This window comes from Dermacentor andersoni, chromosome 9 (genome assembly GCF_023375885.2).
Source record: "Dermacentor andersoni chromosome 9, qqDerAnde1_hic_scaffold, whole genome shotgun sequence".
NCBI lineage: Eukaryota > Metazoa > Arthropoda > Arachnida > Ixodida > Ixodidae > Dermacentor > Dermacentor andersoni.
The window spans coordinates 98,864,406-98,880,342 of record NC_092822.1 but is presented as its reverse complement, the minus strand read 5'-3'; the positions used below and the strand labels follow the sequence as shown (position 1 = coordinate 98,880,342).

General features: G+C 49.2%; 1 non-coding gene across 1 annotated transcript; it reads left to right on the top strand.

The window, feature by feature from the left end:
* Window positions 1-15,208: 15,208 nt before the first annotated feature.
* TRNAS-CGA (transfer RNA serine (anticodon CGA)) lies at window positions 15,209-15,290 on the top strand. Its single transcript has one exon. It is a non-coding gene; the product is annotated as a tRNA-Ser (tRNA).
* The last annotated feature ends 647 nt before the right edge of the window (window positions 15,291-15,937 follow it).

Sequence of the window (15,937 nt, the reverse complement as noted above, 5' to 3'; positions counted from 1 at the left end):
CCTCGCGGGCGTGGCCAGTCTCTGGTTCAGAAATCATGAAAGGGATATCCGAACGTGGTCGGCGCTCAAGACGTCGATTACAGAAGTATTTGACCGACCCGCTGTCAGGAAACTCCGAGCCGAGCAGCGTTTGCGTACACGCGCACAGGACACGGGTGAGACATTCACCAGCTATATAGAAGACGTCCTCGATTTGTGCAGGCGCGTGAACGCTGCCATTAAGGAAGCGGAAAAAGATCAAGCACGTCATGAAGGGAATCGACGATGACGCGTTCCAAATGCTTCTGGCCAAGGACCCGCGCACTGTTGGCGACGTCATCAGCTTGTGCCAGAGCTCTGATGAATTGCGTAAGCAGCGAGCTCTGACAAGGCGACATCCCACACCAAATGCGGCATCACTCTGCAGCCTTACCACCGGCCCAGAACAAGCCTCCCTGATAACGCAAATCAAGGATTTCGTCCGCGAAGAAGTCGCACGACAGCTATCTCTGGTGTCCGTCACTCAGGAGTCAGCACTTTGCCGTCTCATATCCGTAACGTGATCCATGAAGAGGTCGCGGAAGCGCTGCCGGCTGTTCACCAGCAGGATGTCGTGGCTACACCAGTCACTTATGCTACGATTGCTGCAATGGCCCCTCGCACTGTGCCCGTGCGTCGCTTCCAGCAGCCTGTGCACCGCCCTCCACCTCCCGTCCCCTGGACCACCACTGCCGTCGCTAACCCGTGGCGTACGCCGGACAATCGCCCTATATGCTTCGCATGTAGGTGTCCCGGTCATGTCGCAAGGTTCTGCCGCCGCCGCTCGCAGGCGTTCGATGACGGTCGCCGAGCGCCCTATGTGCCGCCTGATTCAAATGCGCCTTACGGACCTTTCGACCCATCACCAGCTCGCTCCCAGACTGATCGCCGTCCTCGCTTCGAACGCCTCCGGTCACCCTCCCCACGTCGTCGATCGCTTTCCCCTATGCGTCGACGACCCGTCTCTAACGAAGAGGGAAACTAGACGACGCAGTTCCTGAGGCAAGAACTGCGCAAGTGTCGACATGCCGAAGTCCTCCTCCTTTACCTGCCAATGTCATTGATGTGCTTATCGAAGATGTCGCTACAGTCGCCTTAGTCGATACCGGTGCTGCTATTTCAGTTATGGATGCCAGGTTTTGCCGTTCGCTTCGTAAAGTGACGACGTCTCTGTCTGGATTGTCGCTCCGAACGGCGAGTGCCCAACCCATTCACCCTACCGCTGCTTGTACTGCCCGTGTGATCATACAGGACGTTTTGTACACGATTGAATTCATAGTTCTTTCATCGTGCTCCCACGCCGTTATTCTAGGATGGGATTTTCTGTCACGTCACAATGCCATCATCAATTGCGCTCGGGCTGAGATTGAACTTTTCCACCTTGGTGACCTGGCCTCGGTCGATGCTCATCCTGCCGCTAAAATTCTCGTGAAAGAAGACACCTGTATCCCCCCGCGCTCGTCAGCATTCGTACCAGTCTTCTGTAGTACCATATCCGATAGGACTGTCTTCTTCATGCCCTCTCATCACTTTGTTACCCGAAAAGCGCTTCCTTTGCCCTTTGCAGCTCTTGACCTTGCCGCCGGTGTGAGCACGATGCCCATTTACAACCATCTTTCATCGCCGCTATCACTGCTCCGCCGCGAATGCCTTGGTTACGTCGAGTCGGTCGATTCAACCCGAATTCTCTCCGTCCTCGACGAAGTGTCTTCTACTGCCGCCCATGAACTGAGTGCCCTCTCCGTACCAGACTCAACATCGACTGGTGTGTTCAGCCCATTCATCGCTGAAGATCTGACGCCTTCGCAGCGATCTCAACTTGTCGTAATCCTTCAGCACTTCCGCCTTTCTTTCGACGTTGCGCAAACCTCTCTTGGCCGTGCATCGACAGTCAAGCATTACATCGACACTGGCACTCACTCGCCCCTGCGACAAATACCATATCGCGTGTCCGCTACGGAACGTCGCGTCATTGCAGACCAGGTCGATGACATGCTCCGTCGAGGCGTCATTCAACCTTCCCAAAGCCCATGGGCCTCTCCCGTGGTCCTCGTCACAAAGAAAGACGGTTCCATCCGCTTCTGTATTGACTTTCGGCGGTTGAACAAGATCACGCTGAAGGACGTCTACCCATTACCACGCATCGATGATGCTCTGGACTGTTTGCAGGGAGCCGAGTTCTTTTCTTCGCTGGATTTGCGGTCAGGCTACTGGCAGGTTCCGATGGCAGAGGCCGATCGCCCGCAAACTGCCTTTGTTACACCAGACGGCTTGTATGAATTCACCGTCATGCCTTTCGGACTTTGCAACGCACCTGCTACGTTCGAAAGAATGATGGATAATGTTCTGCGTGGCCTCAAATGGAAAATATGTCTTTGCTATCTTGATGACATTGTGGTGTTCGCCCCTGATTTCCCAACACACCTGCTCCGCCTCCAGCACGTACTCACTTGCTTGACCAACGCCGGGTTGCAACTTAACTTGAAGAAGTGTAGATTTGCTGTTCGTCAGCTAACAATTTTAGGCCATGTCGTGTCAAAGGAGGGCATTCGCCCGGATCCCGAGAAGCTACGTGCTGTTACTGCGTTCCCAAAACCTACTACTATGAAAGAGCTACGCAGTTTTTATCGGCCTCTGCTCTTACTTCCGGCGATTCGTTCGAAACTTTGCGTCAATTATATCGCCTCTCACGCAGCTCCTTGGCGGCTCTAGAGATCTCTCATCATGGTCTCCAGAGTGTGACGACGCCTTCACAACCTTGCGCCGTCTTCTCACGACGCCACCCATTCTTCGCCATTTTGACCCACAAGCGCCTACCGAAATCCATACCGATGCAAGCGGTGTAGGCCTGGCGCTGTGTTGGCACAGCGTCAACCTGGCCACCCAGAATACGTCGTCGCATACGCGAGTCGCACGTTAACCAAGGCTGAGACCAATTACAGCGTTACAGAAAAGGAGTGTTTGGCCATTGTGTGGGCGCTTGGCAAGTTTCGCCCATATTTATACGGCCGATCTTTTGACGTAGTGACCGACCACCACGCACTATGTTGGCTGTCGACGCTCAAAGATCCATCGGGCCGCCTTGCCCGCTGGGCATTGCGAATCCAAGAATACGACATCCGCGTGGTGTACCGTTCCGGGCGAAAGCACTCCGACGCTGACGCGCTATCCCGATCACCGCTTCCCCCGAAGGCCAGTGACGACTCCCCCTGCGAGTGCACATTATCCTCTCTGGACGTTGACACTATCGCTGCTGCACAGCGTAATGATCCCTGGACTGCATCTCTGCTCGACCTTCTCTCGGATACGTCGAAAGTTCCAGCGTCACGTACGCTTCGGCGCCAAGTGCCTCATTTTGCGATTCGCGACCAGCTACTGTATCGACGCAACTATGCCCCGGAGGGACGCACCTGGTTACTCGTCATTCCGAGAATCTTGCGAGCAGAGCTCTGCTCCTCGTTCCACGTCGACCCTCAGTGTGGCCATGCAGGAGTCTTCAAGACCTACGAAAGACTTCGCCACCGCTATTACTGGCGGGGAATGTATAATTTCGTTCGAAAGTTCGTCCGCTGTTGTCATGAGTGCCAACGCCGGAAAGCGCCACCGCACAATACCGCCGGTGAACTCCAGCCTTTACAATGCCCATCCCGACCCTTTGATCGCGTGGGCACAGATCTCTACGGGCCGCTTCCGTTGACTCCTGCCGGCAACAGGTGGATAATCGTTGCGGTAGACCACTTAACCCGTTATTCGGAGACTGCTGCTCTACCAAATGCTACAGCGCAGGAGGTCGCCAATTTCCTACTTCGTCGTTTTCTCCTTCGTCATAGAGGTCCACGTGAACTTTTAAGCGATCGAGGCCGCGCCTTCTTATCTGAACTCATCGAACAACTGCTTGCTGAATGCGCTATTGTTCATCGTAAATGCACTGCTTATCATCCACAGACTAACGGTACCACGGAACGCTTTAATCGAACTCTTGGTGACATGCTCGCCATGTATGTCTCACCTGATCACTCTAATTGGGACCTAGTTCTTCCGTTTGTCACCTACGCCTACAACACCGCGACTCAGGCCACTACCGGATTCTCACCCTTTTACCTTCTTTACGGCCGTCATCCTTCGCACACCATCGACACCATTCTGCCCTACCGGCCGGACCCATCCGAATGCCTGCCGATCTCGGAAGCCGCCAGACAAGCAGAGGAATGTCGCCAGCTTGCCCGCCGATTCACCTCGGACGACCAGAACCGCCAAAAAGCCGTTCACGATGCCCAGAACTCGACTCCCACTTTTCTCCCGGGCGCTCTCGTCTGGTTGTTAGTGCCACACCGCACGCCTGGGCTCGCTTCAAAACTCCTTCCGAAGTACGACGGTCCATACCGCGTTCTCGAGAGAACATCACCCGTTAATTATCTGGTTGAGCCGCTAACGCCACCGTCCGACATGCGACGTCGTAACCGCGAAGTCGTTCACGTTCAGCGTCTCAAGCCGTATCAAAATTCTACCATCCTTCCAGAAAACTAAGTCGCCAGGATGGCTCCTTTATTTCCGCGGGGCCATTGTAAGGAAGATGAGGAACGTGCGCGCAGTCAGCAGCATCGGCAGCATCAAGCGCGCAGCAGAGGCTTGAGCTCGGGGACTGTTATATATATATATATATAAACATAGAGAGAGAGGGTTCATGCTCATGACTGGGGCAAGAATATTCAGAGGGCCCAGGTAGCACATACTGTAAAGATCGTCCATCTCTTGCGGATTACCCGATTGCCATTGCAATAAAAAAGGCTGAAAAATGTGTCGGGGAAAGCTATGTTTGTCATCGGCACATCTGGTTTTCCATCGCACATTATGAACCATTACAGTTCAGTTTAGCCAATATTTTTGGAAGCGTGTCGCTGAAGTGAGACAGAAAGGTCACTAAAATTCTCGCTGTAACTGTGGATATGTATAAGATTGAATTTATTTACAGGAAAGACAGAAAGACTGACCTGAGCTAGTGCGCTCTAGTCTGTGGAGTGGATTTTGAAAACGTATACGTGTTTTGAAACACTCTGATATAAGCTAACGTGACGTAAATAATTTACCTAGATGTTTCATTGTGGCCTTATGTCCGTGCTGCTGAAGGCAAACAGTGAATTTACCAGCACGGTATAGATGGCTATGTTAGAAGCTTCGAATACGAATAGGAGGAGTGCAATACTGTATACGTATTCAAAAATGAACTATTCGATATTTTTGAATATCAGAACTAACCAAATATTTCGCAACAACCGACTGTTAAAATGAGGCTACTGTTCTCCCCCTGCTGAACAAGGTATTGCGAATTATAATCCATCAGAAGTAAAACATCGACGAAGACTTTTAAAGCAATGCAGAAACAAAATCAGTAATGCAAGCTTTGTTTTCGGTTTGGCGTTGGAAGTGTGGCGCTGGTTAACACTCCTTGGACGAGATCTAAAAAAACTAACGGGTTTTACTTGTGAAAACCACGATCTGATTATGAGGCACGCCGTATATATAGTGAGGGGCTCCGGAAATTTGGACCGCGTGGGGTTCTTTAATGTGCACCTAAATATAAGTACATGGGTGTTCATCATGCAAAAAAGAGGTGAGGCGTGCAGACAAGAGTAGAGAAGTGCACAACACGAACGCCGACTATCAACTGAAGGGAGCACTGAGGCGAAAAAAAGAAAGATGTGTTCTCGCATTTGTTCTCGCATAGGGGTCGCAGATGTAGATGTCCCATATATGTTCTGGTATCCGTTTGTCTCCTGTCCCACAGTTGCGAACGTGCACACGGCTCTCCTGGGGCAGCCACTCCTGTTTATCAAACCATGCGTCTCCACTAGCCTTCGGAAAACACGTATCCAGGCGCGATCTAATCTGGTATCCGAGAAGCATCTCTGATCAGCGTTTTTAGATGGCGACTTCCCGCTCTTCTGGGGCGTCCTTCTTTAATTTAGCAGTAGCCGCATAAGTTCGCGCTCCAATTTTCCTTCCTTCAACTTCCGAAGACCATATTTCACTGTTTGGACAGCTCTTTCGGCAGCCCCATTAGATTGCGGGTGGAAGGGGGCGGTCCTAACGTGCGACATGTTGTTCTCGACAAATGTTGCAAATTCACGACTAGTGAATTGCGTTCCATTATCGGAAACTATCGTTCTGGGCACGCCAAATCTGCTGAATATGTCCCGCAAACAGTGGATTGTAGCTGTCGCGGTAGCTTGCTTCAGAGGGAGCGCTTCTATCCACTTGGTGTGCGAATCGATTAGCACAAGCACCATCTTGCCTTCTATCGGTCCGGCAAAATACACGTGCATGCGCGACCCCTTCTCAAACGTTTGTGGCCCGCTTAGTGGTGGAGCGGCTGGCGGCATGGGCAAATTGTCGATGCAATTCTTGCACTGAGCCGACATTTCCTCAATCTCTCGGTCTAGGCCTAGCCACCAAAACAACGATCGCGCAATGGATTTCATCGGCGAAGACCCTTGGTGGGTTTCATGCAGAAGCTGCAGCAATCGTTTTCGCGCACCGGCACAGGTATAACCACTCGATGGCCCCAATAAATTAACCCATGTGCCAGGGACAACTCCAGTCAACGGTCAAAAAATACCGCCAGGCACGGCTCAAGGCTTTTCGAGCTTCTAGGCCAACCATGTAGCACGTAATGCTTGACGCGATCTAGTGTCGAGTCGACGGCTGTAAGGTCCTTCAGCTCTCGTGTCATGACTGTGCCTTCCTCCAGGATTTCCAAAGAAAAAAAAAACGCACTCTTGCGGTTCTTGGGGCTCCTTACTGGGACCGGGTGATTGCAGCGGAAGCCTGCTGAGGGCGTCCGAGCTCAGCAGTTGCCTTCCGGGAGTGTACTGAAGTTTGTAACGATATCCTCCGAGATAGAGTGCCCAACGCTGAATGCGCGCTGCAGCCATAAGAGGGTGTTGGGCGGTCGGGCCTTAGCAATACGAGGAGAGGCTGGTGGTCTGTAACCAAGATGAATTCACGGCCCAACAGATAGTCTCGGAATCTCGTGACCATAAAAACTAGTGCCAGCGCCTCACGCACCAGTTGTGCGTAATTCCGTTCGGCTTTCGTGAGAGTCCTTGAACGGAATCCGATCGGTCTGTGGGCGCTGCCTACTGTGTGAAACGGTACTGCGCCAATGCCGTGCGGGGAAGCGTCGCACTCCAGTTTCAGCTCCATTTAAGGGTCAAAATGGGCAAGCACTTCGGCATCCTTGAGACACTGTTTGGCCTTGACGAACGCAGTTTCCTGGGGCTAGTTCCACTGCCGTCGCGCATTCTTTTCTAGTAACTGATACAACGGGGACAAGATGCTTGACATGTCTCGCAAGAACCTTGAATAAAATGTTAGCATTGCGACAAACGAACGCAGCTCACTCACATTACGAGGGCTCGGTGCTTTTATGACAGCTTCCACGTTCTTTTCCGTCGGGTGAAGACCGAGACGATCGATACGGTGTGCCAGATAAGTAACCGATAGCTGGCTGAAATTGCATTTGCCGTATCGCAGCTTTACGCCGTGCTCTCGAGATCGCTGCAACACTGTTTCCAGCCCAGCTCCGTTGTCTGCCGCCTTTTCAGAAATGAGCACATCCTCGATGTATGCCTGAACTCCAGACAGGCCCGCTAGAATGGTATCCATCTTCCTTTGAGATATAGCAGGAGCAGAGGAAATGCCGAACGGCAGCCTGTTGTAACAGAAGATCCCTTGGTGCGTATTAATGACGCACAGCTTGCGTGAAGCGTCGTCTAGTGGCACCTGGTTGTAGGAATCTTTCAGGTCGAGTATACTAAAAACTTCACCACCGCTTAACGACGCGAACATGTCTTCAATCACCAGAAGGGGATACTGTTCAAGTGCACAAGCATGATTCAAGGTGGTCTTAAGATCCCCGCAAATCCGGACTGTGCCATCTATTTTAAGCACTGGTACTATGGGGGTCGCCCAGTCCGAATATTTTATGGGTGATATTATGCCTAGCGACACTAGCCGATCCGACTCTCTTGCCACTTTGTCGCGGAGCGCGTACGGAAGCGGTGTCGCCTTCCAAAACTTGTTAACCGCACCGATCTTCAGCACCAAGATGGCTGGGGGTCCCTTCATCAGGCCCAGTTCCTCCGAGAAGACATCTTCGTAGTTACTGCGTAAGGCGTTGATGTGGCTGATGGCTTCTCCTGTCACCGGCACTTCTCTTTTACTGACTTGCAATACCGGAACTCCAGCCCTATCCAGCACGGTTAACAGGTCTCGCCCGCACAGGCTTGGTCCGGTGCAGTCTAGTACTATGAGTGTGCATTCAACTGACACACCTTGGTGCGCAACAGCTAGCTGAAGCTCGCCTAACACAGGCAGCCTTCCAGCGTAGCACGAAAGTGTCAGATGTGAAGGCTTCAATTTTGGCCAGTGTGTGCAATACTTATCGAAAACCTGTCGCGCTATGACGCATATTGGTGATCCTGTGTCTGCTTCCATTGCCAGTCCTACACCGCCCCAATTGAATGTGCAGCGAATTGGCGGCTCGAGACACTTCGTTCGCGCTGACAGTAAAGTCCAACGATGAGCATTTTCATAGCAATCTCCTGATGTGGTTTCTTGCACTGTTAATGTTTGGCCATGAGGCGCAGAATGGGGTTCTTGCTAAGCACATTTAAGAGAGTCGAGGACACATTTTCTAGGCGTTCCACGGCGTAGGAAACATGGAGTAGTGTCTATGAAACGCAACGGCGCCTTGTGGGAAGGAAGGCCCGTCTCTTCGACTTGGCTGAGTTGAGGAGAAGTGTTGAGTGTAGGCGTGTTTAAGAATATGGGGGTAAGTTGGGCCACATCCATATTTCAAGCTGGTCCGCTCGCAAATTTCAAGTTGGCCCATCCCTAAATTTCAGTTGGCCGACCCCCAACTTTCAAGTTGGTCCATCCCCAATAACTTGGCCAACCCCCACAGTTCAAGGTTGCCCACTCACAAATTTCAAGTTTCCCACCCCAGAATTTCAAACTGGCTCAGCCCTGCTATAAGCTTCCCCATTTATTTTCTATGGAACCCTATGTATCTCTATGACTATTCTCTTCTACAATTTTTATTGGTTTATATTGTTCCTAATCGCTTATAAAGCTACCAATCATCTGCGTTTACACTATTACAATGATTTAGTGTCTTCGCAAATTACGCATTTTTGTGCAGGTACAAGCCAATTCACTTTCCGCGCGACGTGGCTGGGGTACTCGCCAAAGCATGCTCACGCACAAAAGAAGTTGATCATTAAAACGCCTTCAATGCACACAAATAAATAAATGTAGTATCATCTATTACTGTAACTAAATTACCTCCTCGCAAGCAGAAGAGTTATGTAAGGTTAACAAATCATTTTTGTGCAGTTTTTGATCGGGGAACCGAAAACGCACTCGAGGGCCGCGCGTATTCCGCGACTGTCTATATGCTGGGCCGGCCTTCTTTCGCTCTCGGCAATATGGCCGCCGGTGGCTTTACGCGCTCCCGTAGGTGGCCGAAGCGGCTGCCACTCCAGAAGTTTTATTGCATCTAACCTCCCCGATTCTCACTTACGGCGCTGAGGGCCGTTTTTCACAAGCGACCCATTGGTAGCGCTGGTTTCCCTTAAAGAGAGTTTTGCCCTCTTGAAAGCATAAGCAGCCCTTTGTAGTCTCTCTCAATTTTTTTAACACGAAGGTGTTTTATGCCGGCGTCCATGGTCAACTTCCTGTAACGGATGTGACGTCGGTGCCGAGGAGCAAAATATGCTTTCTTGATGGATAGATGGATGGATATTATGAGCGCTCCCTTTGAAACGGGGTGGTGGGTTGCGCCACCAAGCTCTTATTTTATTGCCTAATGTCCTACTTATGTTAAAGAAAAGGAAGAAACCCACGATGACTTCCCATAACCAAATTTTCTTAAACTTATTGTTAACTTTGCTATTGTACATCTCCGTCTTTTGTCGTTTCCCTACTTTTCTTCCATCAATCTTCCAATCGCCTCTTACTAATCTCTATTGCGAACATGCTTACTTTCCCCCTGCTCTCACTGAACTCAAGGGCTTCAAACAGTCCAGTGATTCTTAAATCGACTGCTGGGCTTACATTCACATTCTAATGCAACATGCTCCATCGTTTCCCTAGCTTTACCGCAGCAAGCACGTGCTTCTTCCTTATATTTTGCTTTGTAAGTGCGTGTTCTAAGGCACCTTGATCTCGCTTCGAAAAGTAATGAGCTTCCCTTTCAGTTATCCTAAATTGTTTCTTTCCTGATTTCGTTTTTTCCTCTTAAGTAGTTACTCATAGAAGAAAAACATTGATTCACAGTGGAGGAAGAAACTAGGAAGCTTACGAGCAAGTATGCGACCTGTATGGTGACCAACATGGCAACAAAGAACGTCAATCGGAAAGTCAGCGACGTTGAGATAATCTCATGGGTTACGGCAATAGAAAAGAAGCCTGTCATGAGTAACTACTTAAGAGGAAAAAAACGAAACAAGAAAAGAAACAATTTATGATAACTCAAAGGGATTCTCATTACTTTACGAAGCGAGATCAGTATCCTTTAGAACAGGCAGTTTTGAAGCGATATACAACAAGGAAGAAGCAGGTGCTTGCTGCGGTAAAGCTAGAGAAACGATAGAGCATGTTTTATTAGAATGCGAAGATATCTGCCCAGCGGTCGATTTAGGCACCTCTGGCCTCTGGCCCATGGATTCAGCGAGTACACGGGGAAAGCAAACATGTCCGCAGTAGAGATTATAAAAGGCGATTGAGGGAAGATTCGTGGAAGAAAAGTAGGGAAACGACAAGCAACGGAAGCGCACAAAAACAAAAAATTAATTACGGTGTTTTACGTGCCAAAACCACATTCTGATTATGAGGCACGCCGTAGTGGAGGACTCCGGAAATTTCGACCTATGGCGGTTCTTGAACGTGCACCTAAATGCAAGTACACGGGTGTTTTCGCATTTCGCCCCCATCGAAATGCGGCCGCCGTGGCCGGGATTCGATCCCGCGACCTCGTGCTCAGCAACCTAACACCATAGCCACTGAGCAACCACGGCGGGTCGGAAGCGTACAAGAGCAGTTCCCAATAGGGGTTCAGAAGGTTTGGTGATGGGAATTCTTGGTGCGTTTTCTATCCTTCTCTTTCCTTTAAGATAGGTAGGGCATTAGGCAATACAATAACAAGAGCCTCGCGATGCCACCCACCGCGCCGTCCCTATGGGATGCTCATAGCATTCATCCGTCCATCCATCCACCCTCAGCGGAGGCTCCAACGCGGTGTGGCCTGGTGCTGGCACTTGTCACACATGGTTTGTCTTTCGCGTCGGATTAGCCAGTGGCGCCTCGTCGCCTACGGAGTGCAGCTTCAACATGAATCAGCAGTGCTTACACGCCGCCTACTGCTTCGCTTGCGGTGGCACCAGCCAAGAAAACTGTTGCACTAAGCGACGCGGAAAGGTAAGGGAGTCGGCGGGAGAACCTCGCTCTAGTCTGGCGATAGAGACGCGCCAGCGTGAAGCATTCGCGCGTTCGCGGCCCACGCTGTGGACTCTGCACCTGGACTGCGGCTCGGCTGTATGCCAAGGGTGCCGCCCCGTCACGTGCCTGCGGAGACCCGAGACTCTCGAGCGCCTTCTCCGTGCCTGTTCATCCCTCGCGAAGTCGCGCATGGCAATGGAGTCCTGGACTGAGGGCCCCACTCATCGAGGAAATTTTCTACTTGCTTTGCGAAATAAATGTTTATTCTCTCTCTCTCTTGGGGCAAGAACGCTCCAAACTTACATTGTGGTCTTCTAACTAACGGCGCCGGAGAAGGACGCGGCGCCGCGCCGCTTTCCTCCTCGCACTGCCACACGTGTACATTCCGTTTTCTTCCAGCGGCATCTTGAAAAGGTAGCAGTTTAATGGCGAATCAAGGCAAATTCTAAGGAAGTGTTCTGTCTGGGGTTTCTGCGGTGTGAGATGACTCAAGGGCCACCACTCTGCTGCATTCGGCTGCAAAAATAACTTTCGGAAGCAAGCGTGAATTGCAAATTCAGCCGCGGCGACTTCGTGGACACGGCCGCTTTGTATCGCCAGCATAAACAGAAAGGACTTGATGCCATCGCTTGTATATTTGAAAGGTTTAGTTCCCATTTAGCGCTTGTCGACAAACTCGGAACTTAGCAGCCATGATCAAACTGGGATATGAAAGAAAGGTGCGTATTCGAGTCGGTCAGCTATTGCGAATGGATGAAGTTAACTATTTCTTCGTGCACGCACATTAAACTTATTCTGCTGAAACGTGTTCTAAGATTATCATGCTTGGCAACCAACGTTTTGGTGGAAGTTGACCGAGGACGTGTTATGAAAACAGTAGGTGCCGACTAAGAAATGAAGGTGTGTAGGTGTGTTCTTTTCCATTCTCTTATCAAAGCCGCGCCTACCGTTTGCAGGCCGGCCCTAGTTCACATGTGCTCTCCCGTGCTTCCGAATCTCGCCGGAAAAGCTGTCGAGGACGCTCATCCCGCGCTGTATTACTGAAGAAAAGAAAGTTGCTCTTGCAAAAAGGAGCTGTTCGTTTTGAGCTTTCTCGAGTAAGCGAGGTAAGCCAGGCTTCATTCGATAACTATAAGAGCGCGCATAATCTTTCAAGGCGTCGCGTGCATCTGGTTGATGGTGGCATATTCGCGGCCACTGTTATAAGCTCATTTTATCCATCTTAACAGCTCTTTCGATCGAGTTATTTTACGGCTCTTTATTTTGCAAAGCTTGATGCCCGGGCCCGTGCCAGATAAACAATGCTAAGAACATCGTACCGCGAATATTTTCGGAGCACGAAGGCTGTGAAAACGTGTTTCCTCGAAGCTTTGCAGTTACCTGGATTGAGATGTACGCTGGTTCGGCACACCGCATGGCACATATAGACACACCTCTCATTGTTGTTGCCTGAGTCATGCCTTAATACAGTTCAAGGCTAGACATACAATAACAACACGTTACATCTATAGGTTACGTATCAACAATGTTCAGACTCGACTCGCCTCCTATCAGATTATGCTAAGTGACGACACGCTAACTTTCCCAATCCAAGAAACTTGTTGACACCTGTCGAGAAAACGCGTAAACGTGCCGCTCGTCGTCAACAGCGCGCTTGCCGTGCATCCTTCAGTGCGATCCCATATACCAGCACCGCTAGCGCCGTCTCGTTGCGCTCACTGTAACATGATTTACACCCTAAAAAGTGAGAAAGGGTGTAAATATGTCTATAACTGACACCCTTGGGGTGTTATCTATATAACGGACACCCTATGGGTGTGAGTTATAGACACATTTACAGCATTTTTCACTTTTTAGAGTGTAAATTATTTTACAGTGCTCTTGGATATGCAGGGTGTCCCAGCTAACGTTAGCCAAGCTCTTATGTAAGATATACGAGGGTGCAATCAATGGTATTCTGCCAGCAGTGACATACCACATCAGGAGGACTTCTTTTTTTCACAGTAGAACTATCGATAATGAGCTAGCTATAATTGAATTACTTCTTAATTTCTGAATTAAGGGGGCTAACTTTGGTAGAAATATAATAATTGTGTTCTGAGACACCCGACTCAGCTGTTTTCAGTGCGGTCTGTCTCGTGCGATCATTTTTTCTGCGCTATAAAGAAAACGCGCGTAGTATGAAAGTAGCCGCATGATTACGCGTCCGCGCGCCGCGACAGCAGCGCTCCCAGGCGTTACTCGGAAGAATTAACTGTGTTCAATGCCTGGCTCGGCGGCCACGTGCAAGTGGCGAGGCATCGGTATTGGCGTAAGTCATCATAAACTGCGAGCTGCGTTTTCCGCGTGAAGTGCGAAGCCATTGCAGTGCGCAGCGGTATTGAGGATGGCAAAGTCATTGAGCAGAATTCATAGAGAGTTTTAGTTTAGGGGGCGCAAGCGGCTTGTGTACGCAAGAATTAGGGGACTACGGTTCTGCGCATGCGCAGACCCCTTCGTCTGGGTCTGCGCATGCGCAGAACCGTCGCCCGTAGTTCTTACGTACGCAAGCCGCTTGTGTCCCCTAAACTAAAGCTATCTAATTCTTGCGAGTAACGCCTGGGACCGCTGGTGTCGCGGCGCGCGCATGCGTAATCATGCGGCTATATTCATATTTCGTGCATTTTCTTTACATCGCAGAAATAATAATTATGCGAGCCATATCACACAACTTAATCAGCCGTTTCAAAACACAATTACTACATTTCAGTAAAAAATTCGCGCCCTTAATTCAGTAATTAAGTGATTCGCCCATTAATCGTATCTAATTACCGATAGTTCAATTACGAAAGAAAGTTCCTCCTGGTGCTATACGTCACTGCTGACAGAATACCATTAGTTGCATCTTCGTATATTCTTTTATGTTTAAGGGCTTGGCTAACGTTATCTGGGACACCCTGTGTGCTCTACAGCGCAACATAGAGAGGAGATCACTTAGCGCTCCTGGTGTAAAAACAAAACAAAAACCAAGACGTTTGAAATTTTTGTGTGATTGTATATTCAGTCACAATACTGCATGATTTATCTGTCAGTTTGGAGATCAGTATACGGGTAGACTGATAATAAAAATTGTTATTCACATTATATTGAAAGGCTGTTGGCTCCAAATGAACACCCAGGTTGCAAATGACGCCGTAGGAGAACGCTCCCAATCAATGTATACCGAATAGATTTTTTTATCATTGTGAGAGCTAAATTAGTTTATTTGTCTGCAACATCGTAGGTTTTAGCTGCTCAATTAACATTTGCTGGGCTAAGTAAAGTCGTCTTCAGGAGCTTGCGTATTCTTTCATATATCGAAAATACTTTTAAGATTAACTGCTTGTTTTTTTATACCACATTATAATTACAAAGTTGCTCTGTAAGGTTGCTGTTTTTCTACCCTGTTCCTATTTAGTTTTTCAACATATATTTGCAACACGTGCTAGCTATGCCCCCCACACACGAAAACATAATGAACTCTACCTCACTATTTATTTATTTTTTGCTAGCACTAAATTGTGTGTCTTTCTTTTGGTAATCTTCCAGTTATTTGTACAAATACTGAATAAGCCTGACATGTTAATCTGGGATTTGCAATTCCTTGCTCTATTTTGCGCTAAGTATCATTTACATCGACTGAGACGAGGCTTTCAGCTGGAACGCGCGTATCGCAGTCGTGGCCGAGTGGTTAAGGCGATGGACTCGAAATCCATTGGGGTCTCCCCGCACAGGTTCGAATCCTGTCGGCTGCGTTTCTTTTGGTTTATTTTTCTTTTTTGTTTTACCAAGCGCTGTCGGACACGCATAAAACGATCTGCTTCATAGCGGAAAATGTGTTCGCTAAAACAAAGGTCCTGCATAATTGTGTTCGCTTGCAAAACTGCCTTTCAATGGACATACAAAATATGTTCAGATGTAATGCATTAGCAAATTACGCTTGGAACCAATAAAGTGCGTAACTTTTACAATTATTTGGTCCTAAACAGGGTACGAAAAGGAAACTCTGGCTATTTCGAGGGATTAGCTTGTCTCAAGGAACGTCATATCACATACAACACACGGAACCAGGAAATCTGGCACATTCCCGCCTCACGAACGCAATACGGTAACCAAATGATTCGTTACAGATTGCCAGTTCTCCTACACAGACAAGACTTTCCTCTACTTTATACGATGCACTTGCGCAATGTACTTGCCTTATGTGTGTGTGTTTTTACAGCGAAGCTGTCAGACTCTAGTCGGTCGGTATTTTTCGTGTCTGCGTGAGAAGTTTTGCTCACACAAGAATAAATGGCAGCTGGAAGTCTTTATGTTTCAGTTTCAGCGCATCGGAATTACGTATTCTCGTATATTCGAGTTACAATCCGATGCTTAAAATCCGATTAACCCCCCCCGGCTG